This window comes from Barbus barbus, assembly GCF_936440315.1.
Source record: "Barbus barbus genome assembly, chromosome: 26".
NCBI classification, from domain to species: Eukaryota; Metazoa; Chordata; class Actinopteri; order Cypriniformes; family Cyprinidae; genus Barbus; species Barbus barbus.
In genome coordinates this window covers 13,389,913-13,404,440 of record NC_136754.1, presented here as the reverse complement: position 1 = coordinate 13,404,440, position 14,528 = coordinate 13,389,913, and positions in this window count along the sequence as shown.

The window sequence follows — 14,528 nt, the reverse complement described above, 5'->3', positions numbered from 1 at the left end:
ATCATTCAACAAGAAAATTATCACTTGCTTCTTGTTAATGTACCTCAAAAGCAGTGCAGATCAAGACATGGTACAGTAGAATAATGACAACTAGCAGACTGTGATGGAGCATTAACGCTGCAGGACCAGCCCACCAGTGCCAAGGTGGCAGAGGGGGGATAAGTGGTGTGACTTTAGTGTCACAGCAGTGCTGGACGGCCTCTGAGATCCAGAGCAGGAGGCAGGTGGAGTCACACATCCCACCAGATTTTCACACCTCTATTTCCTCACCTGTAATTGACACCCAAAAAAGAGGAAATGAACAGAAATTGCTGAGCACCTTGCAGTGGGCTTTAACACGGCTTCGATCAGTGGTTGTGCCACCTGTCTATCACCTGTCAAACCTGGGCACGATTTTAGAGGTTTTGAGACTGTGAAATGAAACATGAAGCAAATGTTATTAGAGCAAAATTTTGGGAAGGGAATTGATTCATTGATATCTCCTGTTTTGATTTGATTCTGTTGATTTTAAGTCATAAGCATTTTAATTGTATTTAATTCAGTAGCTTTATTTGAGGTGTGTTGTCCATGTTGTTTATGTATTGTTTGCTTAAAATGATCTGGAAATTATAAAGGGCAGCGTCTGAATCAAAGCGGGAATCAGACTACATAGGTCAACATGGGGGGGGGGGGGGGGGTCGTACAACCACGATCAAGGTCCAGAAACATAGTAAGGACATGTTACATCAGTGGTTTGTAGTTTTCGAAGCTACAAGAATACTTTTTGCATACAAAGAAAACAAAAATAATGACTTTATTCAGATCAAAGCACACGTTAAGTTGTGATACTCTTCAAAATGGAGCCAGGGTGACGTGGAGGAGAGGAATCAGCTATATGAAATGTTTATTTATTTTTCAACCTTTGAAAATGGTTAAAATTCAAAAAATAGTAAATGGTGCTTTAAAGCCTTGCCAGTTAAACATTTAATTTCCATTCCTTTCTGACATGTGCTTTTTCTAAGGACTGTTATCTTTTGTGCCTGGTTCCACTAAAAATATCAAAAACACACAAGGTTTACTTATAAACACAGTTGATTACATCTAAATTGAAAGTAAACAGTGTCTGTATATTACATCGATGCATGCAGATCTTGTGACAACTGACTAATACCAACTAAACATTTCTGCCGCTTGTCATGTAAGGGATAGCTTAACCAAAAATGTAAATTTTGTCATTGTTTACTCACTCTCATGTTGTCCCAAACCTGATTTTCCTGAAAAAAAAAAAATTGGGGATATTTTTGTCACAGATCTGCCAGGCTCTGTCACCAGCCATTTACAGCGCACTCCCTCACCTGAGTACTAATCACACGCACCTGCACATCATTAAACCACTCAGCAGCAGTCCAGTCAAGACGCTTCTGATGCTGTCTCTTGTTCAAGAGTGGCTTGACACAAGGAATGCGACAGCTGAAACCCATGTCTTGCATGCGTCTGTGCGTGGTGGTTCTTGAAGCACTGACTCCAGCTGCAGTCCACTCTTTGTGAATCTCCCCCACATTTTTTAATGTTTTTTTTTTTCACAATCCTCGTTATCCTTATTGCTTGTATACTTTTTTTTCTACCACATCTTGTCCTTCCCTTCGCCTCTCTATTAATGTGCTTGGACACAGAGCTCTGTGAACAGCCAGCCTCTTTAGCAATGACCTTTTGTGTCTTACCCTCCTTGTGCAAGGTGTCAATGGTCGTCTTTTGGACAACTGTCAAGTCAGCAGTCTTCCCCATGATTGTGTAGCCTACAGAACTAGACTGAGAGACCATTTAAAGGCTTTTGCAGGTGTTTTGAGTTAATTAGCTGATTAGAGTGTGGCACCAGGTGTCTTCAATATTGAACATTTTCACAATATTCTAATTTTCCGAGATACTGAATTTGGGACTTTCATTAGTCAGTATTTCATTAGTCATTATTTCATGTCAGTTATAATCGTCAAAATTAAAGAAAATAAACATTTGAAATATATCAGTCTGTGTGTAATGAATGAATCTAATATACAAGTTTCACTTTTTGAATGGTATTACTGAAATAAATCAACTTTTTCATGATATTCTAATTTTATGACCAGCACCTGTATACTTGCAAAGTTTCTAATAGTCAGTATGTTGTATGTTGTGGACCCATCAAAATAAAGTGTTAGAAGATATTAAGCAGGCAGTCTACTAATACTCTGATTGCTGCTAGTTGACATGTATTTGCAAAGTTACTTACTGTTAGTAGAATGTCTAAAGTGGACAAAATAAAGTGTTACCAAAAAAGTATAGTAAATGTAATTGTGTAATAGTAATATTATTCAAAAGCTTGTTTTATTTATTAATATAATGAAATAATCGTTGAGAGGACAATGAATCATTCGAAAAAGCATTAAACCATAAAAACCAACAAAAATTGTTTAGTAATTGTATAATAGTAATATAATTGACATTTCCAAATGCTTTATTTATTAGAACATGTATAACTCAATATCTAACTGAATAATTTATCAAAGCCTACTGATTAACCAGTAAAATAATCAAAGAGTAGTTGATGAATCGTTCTTATAACCGTAAAATAATCGATAATTAAAATAAACATGTACACCAGTAAACAAACAATCCTAGTGAATAGATATGCACAGTATTCATGAAACAGTAGGGCAAAAAGTACCTGAATGACTTTAGATGTGTGCATCCAAATGATTTGTGTTTGACAGTCAATGCTGGTAGGTCACATGACAATGCCAACTTGATTAATATAGTACTTCCAGATTACATGCATACTACACACATTCAAACTATATAGAACAGAACATACTTTTATAAGGAATTGCTCATTCAAAAGTAGTACCTACTGTGAGAGTTAATGATTTCAAATACTCTTTTTGATTCACTTAAATTAACCACCTCAGTGGTTGTCAGTGGTTGCATTGTATGTTTATGATTCATTAAAATGAACTTGCACTTTTGTTTTTGAAGAAACAGCTCATAAATGTCTTTTGTTTTAGGACTCTGGGAAACATTACTCATGCTATATACTTTTTATTCAGTAAAAAGAATCAGCTCTTCTGGGTCTTCTTCTGATGTCTCAGAAGAAGCTCATATGATGTCTTCTTCTGGGAATCGGTCTGTGCTAGAAAAAACATACACTGTATGTTTTTGATTCACTAAAGTGAGCTGAGAGTCAGTTCTTAGTTCACACTCACATTGATTTTGCACACAGATACATTGGTGTTCACGTACTTATGTTTCAGGCCAATGATTCACCACACAGGCAATTAATCAATCATTTGTGAGCATGTCATGCCAAAGTTGGAAATCTTGTACAATTCCCAAAATTTGACTCAGTTTATACACTTGCATGCTGTTGTCTGACCTTGTGTCTTATCTTAAAGTAATTCATTTCAACTGCTAGAGCTGTGCTTGCCTTTTGAAGTTAAATGTATCTAGTTACACTCCTGGAACACTCTAAATTCCATTCGACTCTTTCTTCCCCCAGAGATCTTTATTTAATGGGCATGAAATACTCCCATCTTCTGCCTTTGAACACGATTCCCATTCATTTTCAATTTGGGACACTAATATGAATAAAAGTAACTAATAGTCATCATTAATTAGTCATCACACTGAATATGAAATGCCCTCTTTTAGAATTGATATGAGATTATAAAAATATAGTCTTGACCGCCGGGACTCCCTGTGTGCACAATATATCAGATAATTTCCGGAACATTTTCTGGAAGATAGTTTCGGCTGCCTGGGAGCAAGAACCCTATCTTTCACCAGTCCTACTCTTCATGTCACTTCACAACTTCTTCCACCTCCCCATGAATTTTTATTTTTAAACCACTGTCTGTTTTGTGACAAAGCATTGGTGGAGCACAAATGAAACAGCAGGCAGTTCAGAATGAAACAGCAGACAAAGTGAGCAGTGGAGATGAGAGAATGTGCTTACTGGAAGCGCTGGGCTAATATAACACCACAAAGCGAAGAGCTCATGAGGGGTCAGTCAGTGAGTGTGAGTCATCCTCCTGGTGTTTTTCCATTTATTTTCAGCACTATCGGAATCTTAGCCTGACGTCCCTCCTCTCAGACTTTGAAGGAATCTGGTTTTTAATAGCAAAAGCTGAGCCTTTTTTGTCAAGGGTGACAGTGGTTTAAGCTGGAGCATTTTGTTCTCTCATCCTTAGAAAGTCCAGTAAAGAAGAGTGTAAAACATTACTTTATTTTACTTTATATGAATGTGAAGTAAAAGACCAATTATAGGAAAAGGTGTTTACGAATAGTTTGATGGCTGGTTAACTTAGCCCAGTTAACCCCTGCTAACCCCAGTTAACCATGCTACTCCATCTAGTTAAAAAAGGTTTTTCTCCGTTTAGAATGCTTTACATATTTTACAGAAGTCTACTATACATGCAATTATTTAAAATATGCTTTATTTTAGTTTAAAATTGAAGTTTTAGTCATTTTAATATTTAAAACTTTAATTTATTTCAGTTAGTTCCCAAGGCAACATTTCTATTTTTCTAGAAAAGTTTTTCATCTCATCTTGTTTCATTTTAACACTGTACAGATGTTTTAACTTTTTGTTGTGGTTTTTTAAATGTTGTCATGATATTATTGTCTTGCAGTTCCTAAGCAATTTGTCACAAAGTATTTACGGCTCAGAAAACCTGCTACCCATGAGCAAAGCAGGCAAATTTCAAACCACATACTTCCGGGGGTCCTGTGGCAACTGAGCAGCTGCCATTGAGATGAATGGGAATGCTAACGAGTACTGTAGGTTTCTCAAGGTATTATAGAGCTGCCAAGCATTGTGAGACTAAATGAATGTTTTGTTTTAAACCTTTTTAACCCCTTGTTTTAACCCTTGTTAAATAAAAACATTGAGACTGAGATTTTCAGACTGAGGGAAATTACGACTGTTTTGTGACGTATGTGTTGAGAAGGAACTGTGCTCTTATTCATTGAGGCAAAGGATAAAATGGTGGTTGGGCTTGACAGATCTAATGATGGTTGGGTTATCTATTTGTGTGTGATTGTGTGGGAAGGTTTGGCTGAGTTTTGATGAAATGATTCCAGAGCTTAGAAGCTGACTAAACAAGGTCGCAACTCAATGACAAAGACTATTAATTTTACCCAAAACAGGAATAGACTCTGGACCCTGTGTTCTGCTTGTGTTCATGTGCACACTACAGTTGACAGTAATAACTGTGAAGTATTTTTACAACTTAAAATATCTGAACCGTAATAATTTAAAACAGATATTTTGTAACTTTATAAAGATGTTTACTGTCATTGATGATCAGTGTAATAGCCTATGTCCTTGCTAAATAAAAGTATTAATTGTGACCCTGGACCACAAAACCAGTCTTAAGCTGAATAATTAAGCTTTACATTGATGTATGGTTTGTTAGGATAGGACAACATTTGTCCGAGATACAACTATTTGAAAATCTGGAATCTGAATATGCAAAAAAATAAATTGAGAAAATCGCCTTTAAATTTGTCCAAATGAAGTTCATAGCAATGCATATTACTAATCAAAAATGAAGTTTTGATATATTTACGCTAATAAATTTACAAAATATCTTCATGGAACATGATCTTTACTTAATATCCTAATGATTTTTGGCATAAAAGAAAAATCGATAATTTTGACCCATACAATGTATTTTTAGCTATTGCTACAAATATACCCCAGCGACTTAAGACTGGTTTTGTGGTCCAGGGTCACAATTTATTTAAAAAAAAAACAAACAAAAAAATCCTACTAACCCCAAACTTTTGAATGGTAGTGTATGTAATGGTATACAAGCAACCATTATAGAGAGAGGTAGAGGCACTTACAGTCATTAAATTCAGTTTACTTTAATGCATGGTCCTAAATTGACCACTTTTAGAGAAGAAAAACGTGAAGAGGGTTTTGCTCAGAGCTTAATGTTCAGCTCTTTTGAGTTTAGTCCTCAAGGAAATTAAAATAGTTGAAATTCCTTTTCATCCTATACAGTCTTAGTCTGAGCAAGGCAAAGGTTGTTCGAGAGCTGACTCTCAAAGCAAGTGAAGTATTTGCTTTTCAGACGACTGCAAAATAAATAGAATACGTTTGAAAGGTTGCTTTTATTATCATTTAAGCTGTTTCTGCGTCTCTGCATTTTTTTGGAGAAATTGTTCAACAGATGAGATGCAGCATACATCAAGGCCACAGATTGTCCAAGGCTGACTCTCTACAGATGGCATTCACAGTGTGCGCTCAATGGTGGAGATCTGAATACCTGTTCTTGGCGGACAGACTACAACAGATGCTGGTCTTCAAGATTTTCATGGTCAGTCTGAAGAAGACATGACTCTGCAAGCAGACTTTGCTGTGAAACCGTTCCTCGCTGGTTGTGCTGAAGCCCCACACATCTGTCAGATAAACTGCAGTCCCTGTAAAATTCAGATTATACAAACTAATAATTTGTTTGTCTGAGTGATGAGATGGCACATCTGCTGGGTAGCCTATGTTATGAAACTGTAATGTATTTCAAAGGTTATACATATAGATATTTGTACGTCACGTTGTCTACATCTGCTTTAGTTAAATAGCTAGTGTGTTTCAAGCGTTCGTTCCATCATCACAATATTTACTCTGCTAAGAACACGCACTTGTGTCCAGTTTTATCTTTGAAAGCAATTTAACAGCTTCTTGTTGGGATGAAAAAAAAATATCTATTCATTTTTTCAAGCTGTGTGAGTGACTCACTGTGTGACATCACAGGAATGGGCGGAGAGAACTAACTAATTAATGAAAAACTAATAAGAGAGTAGAGGAGAGTTTTGTAAGTGTTTTAAATGGATTGTAATGATTAGAGAACGTTGGTTTAATTATCAAAAGTGTTGGATTCATGCCGAGATGCTGGCATTTATGAAGCAGTTTTCAATATGAAAATTCAAACTCTAAATCTACAAATTTCCTCTTATTCAAAGTTTCATGCTTCACACTCTGATAGTTTTCTTTTACTGATCCCTTAGGTCATGGGATATACAAGAATATTCTAGGTTAAGTACAAGTTTAACTCAATTGACAGCATTTGTGACACTGTTGATTACTACAAAAAATAATTGTCACTTGTCAGTCGTTTTCTTCATGGTTTTAAAAAATCTGGAATTCTGGGTTGAGGCACTTATGAAAGTGAATGGGGCCATTTCAATAGTATAGCAAAAAGATGTGATACCCCAGAGTTAAATCAACTCTGCTCAGAGTACATATTGTCCCAATTTACACAGTGTTAAAGTAACACTGTAGCAGAGTTAAAGTTAATGGGATAATTAAGCGATTCATTAAGTGATGAGTGAGCATTAGAAAAGAAAACCCGTTGTTAACAATGTTGAAGATGAACAACTACTGCTCTGGCTTTTAGACATGAAAACTTATCTCATAATCCTCAACAGTGGTAACTCTACTTCAGTGTTACTTTAACACTCTGTAGATTGGGACAATATGTACTCTGAGCAGAGTTGATTTAACTCTGGGGATTTTGCTGTGATATCACAATATTAATGGTAATGTTTTTATTGAGGAAAAATTATTAACTTTTACTGTGTGAAGTTATGTATAAAATTATGACTTTTTCCATGATAATGCAACACCATAAACCCTAAAATAATTGTAGGGTTAAACTGCTTTATAGCTTAAATAATGTAGGTTTATGTAAGTTAACAAAAGATTTAAGTGATTTCATACACTGATAAGTGTGACATGCTTCTTGAATCTTCAGAAAATTGGCCCCATTCACTTCCATTGTAAATGCGTCAGAGTAACCTCGATTTTTTATTTCTTTAAGACGAAGGGCAAGTCAGTTATTTTACATTATTCCACAAATTCTGTTGATTGAACTTAACTTTGAACCCCAAAATACCCATAATCATTCTGAGTGAATACAGAATACAGGGTGTGCTTCCGAAATGTGATAATTGAAGTGATGATAACCATTGCAAGAATGCCAACAATTTAATTTGTTTGGTGGAGCTGTTTTGGACAAAAATAATATTAGTGTACGGAGATGCATATTTTACATAAATGCATTTTATATAATGTGGCTGTCATTTCCATAAATAGTTATTTATTTATCTCTCTGTGTGTGGCATTTATGGGGTGTTTAGCATGGCCTTGTATAGAAATCAAGAGTTACTTTAGGTGAAATTGGATCTCAGGAATTGTCTTTAAGGAACGATATCCATTGCATACTGAATATCTTTTCAATAACAACTATTGATATTCAGACTGCTTTCTTTAGAAATATACTCCCCCAGAGCTGTATTTTTAATGGAGATTTTCTGTCTCTGCACATGAGAGCCATCTATACTCAACAGATAACTGCTTAGTGAAAAGTCTGATCGATCCCTCATAGCTTTGTAAGTGTACTCGCTTGGAGGCTGTGCTTGTGCAAGTGATGTTGAAATGCGTTTGATGATGTGTCCAAATACACTGGAACGTGCACTTCATAAAAATGTATCCCTATGAGTGTGTGGGGAAGGGCCTCGTGATTCATTTGATCCTCCTTTACTTAGAATTGAAGCTGGAATGGACAGACAGCATTTTACTGCCATTACATATAAACATATGTTTAAACAAACATTTTATATTCATATCTATAAACAATTTTTTTTTTTTTTGACTAGAAGAGGTATTTTCATAAAGATGCTGAAATGCAGTGATTTGAAGGAATGGTTCACTGAAAAATGGAGGCCATCCAAGATGTAGATGAATTAGTTTCTTCATCAGAGCAGATTTGGAGAAATTTGGTATTACTTGCTCACCAATGGATCATCTGCAGTGAATGGGTGCCGTCAGAATGAGAGCTCAAATAGATGATAAAAACAACACAAAAATCCTGAAAATAATTCACACATCTCCTGTCCATCAGTTAATGCCTTGTGAAGTGAAAAGCTGTGTGTTATTGACTCCAATCTCAATTGGCCATTAAGGGAATAGTTAAAAACGTCTTGATGGATTTGTTTATTACATACATTTTGAAAAATATCATTATTTTATTATTTTAAAATGTGCTTTTCAAAGTAAAAAAGTGTTAATTTTACAAATAAGAATTCAGAAATATCATTTTTTTGAGAAGTCATTTGACATTTTACAAACTTGCCTTGTCATTAAAAAAAGTCAGATTACTTGGTATTTTGAAAGATTGATTGTGACACATGAGGGTCTGCAGGGGTCCACTCTATGATACTGTTTCCTGTTTTTTTTTATCAAAACAAATTTTAATCAAGTAATTAAAAAAGCTGCTTATCATAAAACAGATGTATTCAATTGTACTTCATTTTTATAACTGTATAATATCCATACAAAAATTAGAACACTAATTCAGCCTTACCAACTAAAGCAAAGCTCACTGAAAAAAATATTTTTTTTCAAATAAAAAAGTTTATAAATGTCTTATAAGAAAATAGCCTTAGTCTATACTTCAAAATTTCATATTTAATTCACTGTGTTAACTGCTGTCCCTTTGTCATTTTTCAAATTTGCTAGCAATTTTTGAGTGACAATAATTTCAAAGAGCATTTTTTTTTCAGTGCAGCTGCAGAGAATACTAGACATTGCGGACTACAAAACACATTAGTGACGTTCAGACCTAACACTTTAACATCTCTGCATACCTAATCATTAAAGGGATCATTACTTAGAAGCTGCTAATGAGAAGACACTGGTGTTTACTCTTTGATGTGCGAGACTGATGGGATGACATACACCACAAGACCTCCCAGCATGCAACAGACTGCGCAGAGCAGCAACTACGCCCTTGAACTGTGTTTACTCGATAGTGTGGATCAAAGTCCAGGTCGGAAATGTCCAAAAGTGTTAAAAGATGAATAGTCAGCATCCAGCACTAGGTAAGCAACATTTTTTAGCACCGTTTCCAGTAGATCTTTGCTGATTTGGGGGTTATGATTATGTGCTGTGATAAAAGTCAGCTTTAAAAAAGTCTGCAAGTGCTTTTTTTAATGTTTTGCAGACAGGAAGGATCGTCATCGCAGATTTTGCTGGCTTGCTTTTGGCTGCACCATTTATAGCCTTTCTATTCTCTTGCGTAAAATGAGACATATGCTGTTGCCCTCATGAAGAGCCGAGTTTTCTATTAGGAGAGGCTGCTGAGGTGCGCTATCAATCACTTGAAACAAAGGAGGAAGTGCAGGGTAGGAGGTGTGGCTAATGTATCTCAAATTGTTCTCTGCCCTTCACCGGAGTTTCTCACTTTATCACAAATCTCTCCCTCCTACATCTCAGCCCATGAATACATACACAGCTCCTCTGCCACATTCAGAACTCGAAGCACGGAGTATGTATTCGTTCATACAGCTATTAAATGCCCACTTTTTCTTTCTTGATTTCTTTCACTTCCTCCTCCTCTGTCAAAAGATGAAGGGATAATCTCACCAGGACAAGGATATTTGTATTACATCCATCACTCTGTCCTCTGAGGGTGCAGCACAGAGACCACTACACACATAACAACAGGCCTAATTGCTACACACGGCCTTTGATAGCCCTGAGAGACATCTACAAGAGAGGCCTCTGTCAACTGCTCAACAGTATTAGATAACAATGTGGATTCACACACATCCTGTATACACCAGCTTTCAAAAGTTTGGGGTTAAGTTTTTTTCAGTGATCTTCATAGTTCAGCAAGGATGCATTTATTTTGTCATATATACATTAAAACAGTAATATTGTGAAATATTACAAATGTTTTCTATTTAATGTTTTCTACAATTGTTTCCTATGATGGCAACGCTAAATTTTCAGCAGCCATTACTCCAGTCTTCAGAAATCATTCTAATATGATGATTTGGTGCTCAAGACACATTTATTATTATAAATGTTGAAAACAGTTGTGCTGCTTAATGTTTTTCAGGATTGTTTGATTAATAGAAAGTTCAAATTTATTTGAAAAAAAGTTATATTTTGTAACATTATAAATGTCTTTACTGTCAATATAAAGCATAAAAATATAATCTCACTGACTCTATACTATTGAATGGCATACAGGTTTTGAAAAAACAAAAAATCTTTTTTATCTTCTGTTCTGCCAAATCTTAGGTCAACATTCAAACGTTGTCACCTCAAAAAACTTTATGACAGATTTCATGTCAGGTAAATCAATGCCATTGGCTTTCATGCATCTTGTGACTGCAACATCCCAGAGTGTTGATTTATTGTTTTGAATTAGCGACTATCATGACTAAATGCCATTTTGCTCCTTTCCTCACACAAAGCTCTGAAGAATTGTAACATTGCACACACTACTTTTAGTTTTATTTATTTGTATATTTATCTGCTCGATGCTTTATGTTGCTGTGCAGTGGTTAAGATATCTATATATATATAACAGAAGAATGTAGCTGTACCAATATGTTTATAATATAAAGCTAATACAGCAGTAAAATGCACTTCTACTATTTCTATAAATACATTTCTTGTTTAAAAAATATTTTTCAAAGTTGTAAATAAAGATTGTCAGAGTACGTTTCACAGATTTGTGAATCGGTTTTCCAAATGATTTTAGGGGGAACATTTGCCCTCAAATTGAATATTCTATATCTATCATAAACCCAACTGGTCCCTTTTTTAAAGAATATGCTAAACAATCGTCTCATTTCTTTCATGCCTACATGTTCACTGCAAGCATGAATGCATCTTATTAGCAAAAGCCAATTTTTAAGGTAGATATTTACTTCAGCCATATGTGTGAGACAGATGTGTGCAATATTTCAGTGACGGCGTCACTCTGCGTGGACATTTGTTACACGTCAGTCAGTCTCATGGCCCACATCCAGGTGGTCAGGATTATCTAATACACAACTGTAATTATTCTACTCTTCTGTCCCAGCACAGACGTCCAGGGTCCTCTGGAAAAACAGCAGTATTGATTACAGCGTCTTCAGTCCAAACCCCTGTGCTCTTCTACCGGCTTCACGCCAAGCACTAAAATAGGCAGTGTGCATTTCGTGCTCGATCCTCAGCGCGCTATTCTAAGACCAGCCGTTCTTCCTGACCTGAACAGAGGAGAGAGGGCCTACGAATTAGCATCTGCCCAACAAAATGCACACTGACTCTGGATCAATATTGACTTTTCTTCATTCTGGCAACTTGAATACCCTTTAAAGTGAGGCTGCCGATCTTACACGGATAGCTTAATGCCAATAAAGTGCAGGTGCCAGAAGATATATTTTCCAGCACGCACTGAAACAACCTCTTCCCAGTCTGAAATGTATCTCTGTATTAGTGTCTGTCATTTAGATCTGTTATTTGGAGAGATAATTGTCAGCATGGGCCATGTGCTTCCGGATACTGTGACTCACCAATAACAGTGACAGTTTCATTTCTGAAGGCTTGTCAGAGTGGGACGCCTTTTAAGGCACAGAAAGTGAGTGGAAATCAGAAATATTTCAAGAGATCCTTTCCATATTTGAGACATTTTAATGCAACATTCATGAGGAGATTATGGAGGTGAGGAAACAGAACAGACAGGCTACATATGTGGCTAATTTTCTGATTGGGTAACGATAACAGCCTTGCAGCGAAACCAAGTAAATCAAAATGAATTAGCGCAAAAAAAAATCTACCTTAGTTCCCGCACTCACCCAAATCAGCCTAATGTAGTAAGTAAGATTTATACAGCTGCCTTATTTTGTAGCACAAAACAGACCTGGAAGGCAGGACTTCTATTACGTTGACTGTAAATCCATAGCACAAATTACATCCCTCTAATAAAACGATGATATTGAAGTCATCCAACACACATAATTGGCAGTGGTGTCAGACTGAAACTCATGACTGCTCTGTAATGCATGCTGCGAATGGGGAGAGCGTGCTCTTGTTAATGAAAACAAAATAAACATCCCATTTTGTTGCCCAGTTGTCTAGAAGAAGCAGAGGCAGTATGTTGGATGAAATCCTGCCCCGTTGTTGCATCCCAGACATGCTTCACATATTTATAATGCTTTCAGTATCGCAAATGTATTGATCATTCGCCATCAACTTAATTGGGCTTATTGGCATCAGATACCTAGACAATACAATCATCGCTCTGATAGTTTGATGATTTCGTTGAATTGTTTGTTTGCCGCTGTCACAGTTCTGTCTTCTCGCTCATTAGGCAATGATGCCTGCTGGTTCATAAGCTAAATGAGACCCTCTACTGTTAGAGATAAGGCTGTTATGACTGCTGAGACCCCCACCGCCCTGGTACCACTGCCCTGCTGAACTGGATCAGATGTCAGCGGAATTTCCACCAATTAACACAATAGAACGATCCTGGGGCCTAATTAGGAACCCTGACATTTGACTTCACTTTAAAAATGACGTACTGAAGGGACTGGGGAAATTTAGCATGTCCTGTTGTGACACTTTTTTAACTCGCTGTGAAATACTTCCCAGGTGAAAATTTAATAAGACAAAATGTGTGAGCAAAAATACGTAGCATCAGTTTTCCTCAAGCTACTTATTGTTGTTAACCTCTGGAGAGTTAGAAGGATTTAGGGCAGCACTACTCAATGACTTTTTTTGTGGCTGCAGTGTTAAAATGTTTAAACACCAAGCACAAAACTTAAAACTTGCAAACTGTAGCTGAGAAAATTTAATTTATAATAATGTTAGGTTTTTTTTTTCAGTAGTTTTTATGTATTGTAAAACCTGTTGAGTTCGAGTTGTGTTTTTGCATGGATGCAAGACTTTTTATTCTTTTTTAATCACATTTTTTTTGTGTCCATCATGTTTAATTCGGTTGAAATTGAATTTAATTAAGAAATTAAATGAAGTGAAATGAATCAAATGAGTAAATTGCATTTTTAAGAGTGGTTAATTCACAGAATTATTAAAAAAATCAGGTTATTTAATACACAAGCATAATAAAAAAAAATATTAACTGGCACAACATGGATAATAATAAGAAATATTTCTTGAGCACCCAATCAGCATATTAGAGTGATTTCTGAAGGATAATTTGACACTGAAGACTAGAGTAATGACTGTTAATAATTAGGCCTTGCAATCACAGGAATACATTACATTTTAAAATATATTAAAATAGAAAACATTTATATAACATTTATAAGTTAATATTATTTCATAGTATTACTGTTTTTGCTGAATTTATTTAACAGTAGTGTACATTAAATATTTTAGGGTTTAATTTCCAGAAACATTTACCATTTTATGATATGAACTGTTACCATGATTTAAAATTAATCATACTATAAGAGTTTGGTCATTCTGCATACCACACTTTTACTGCTTCACTCATTAACATAAAATAATTACCATTGTAAAGTATGCGTGTGCAAGAGATCCGGTTTAGGGTCCCTAAGCTTTCCAAAGCTGTGTAGTGCTGATTAAATGTTTCCAAAGAAGAGGGGAGAAATGTTTAAAATTCTTCCAGAGCTATCAGGAATTAACAGGAGACAGCTGGATTCATGCTCTGAAAATTGAAATGCAAATGATTTGTGATTCATTCAGTCTTGTG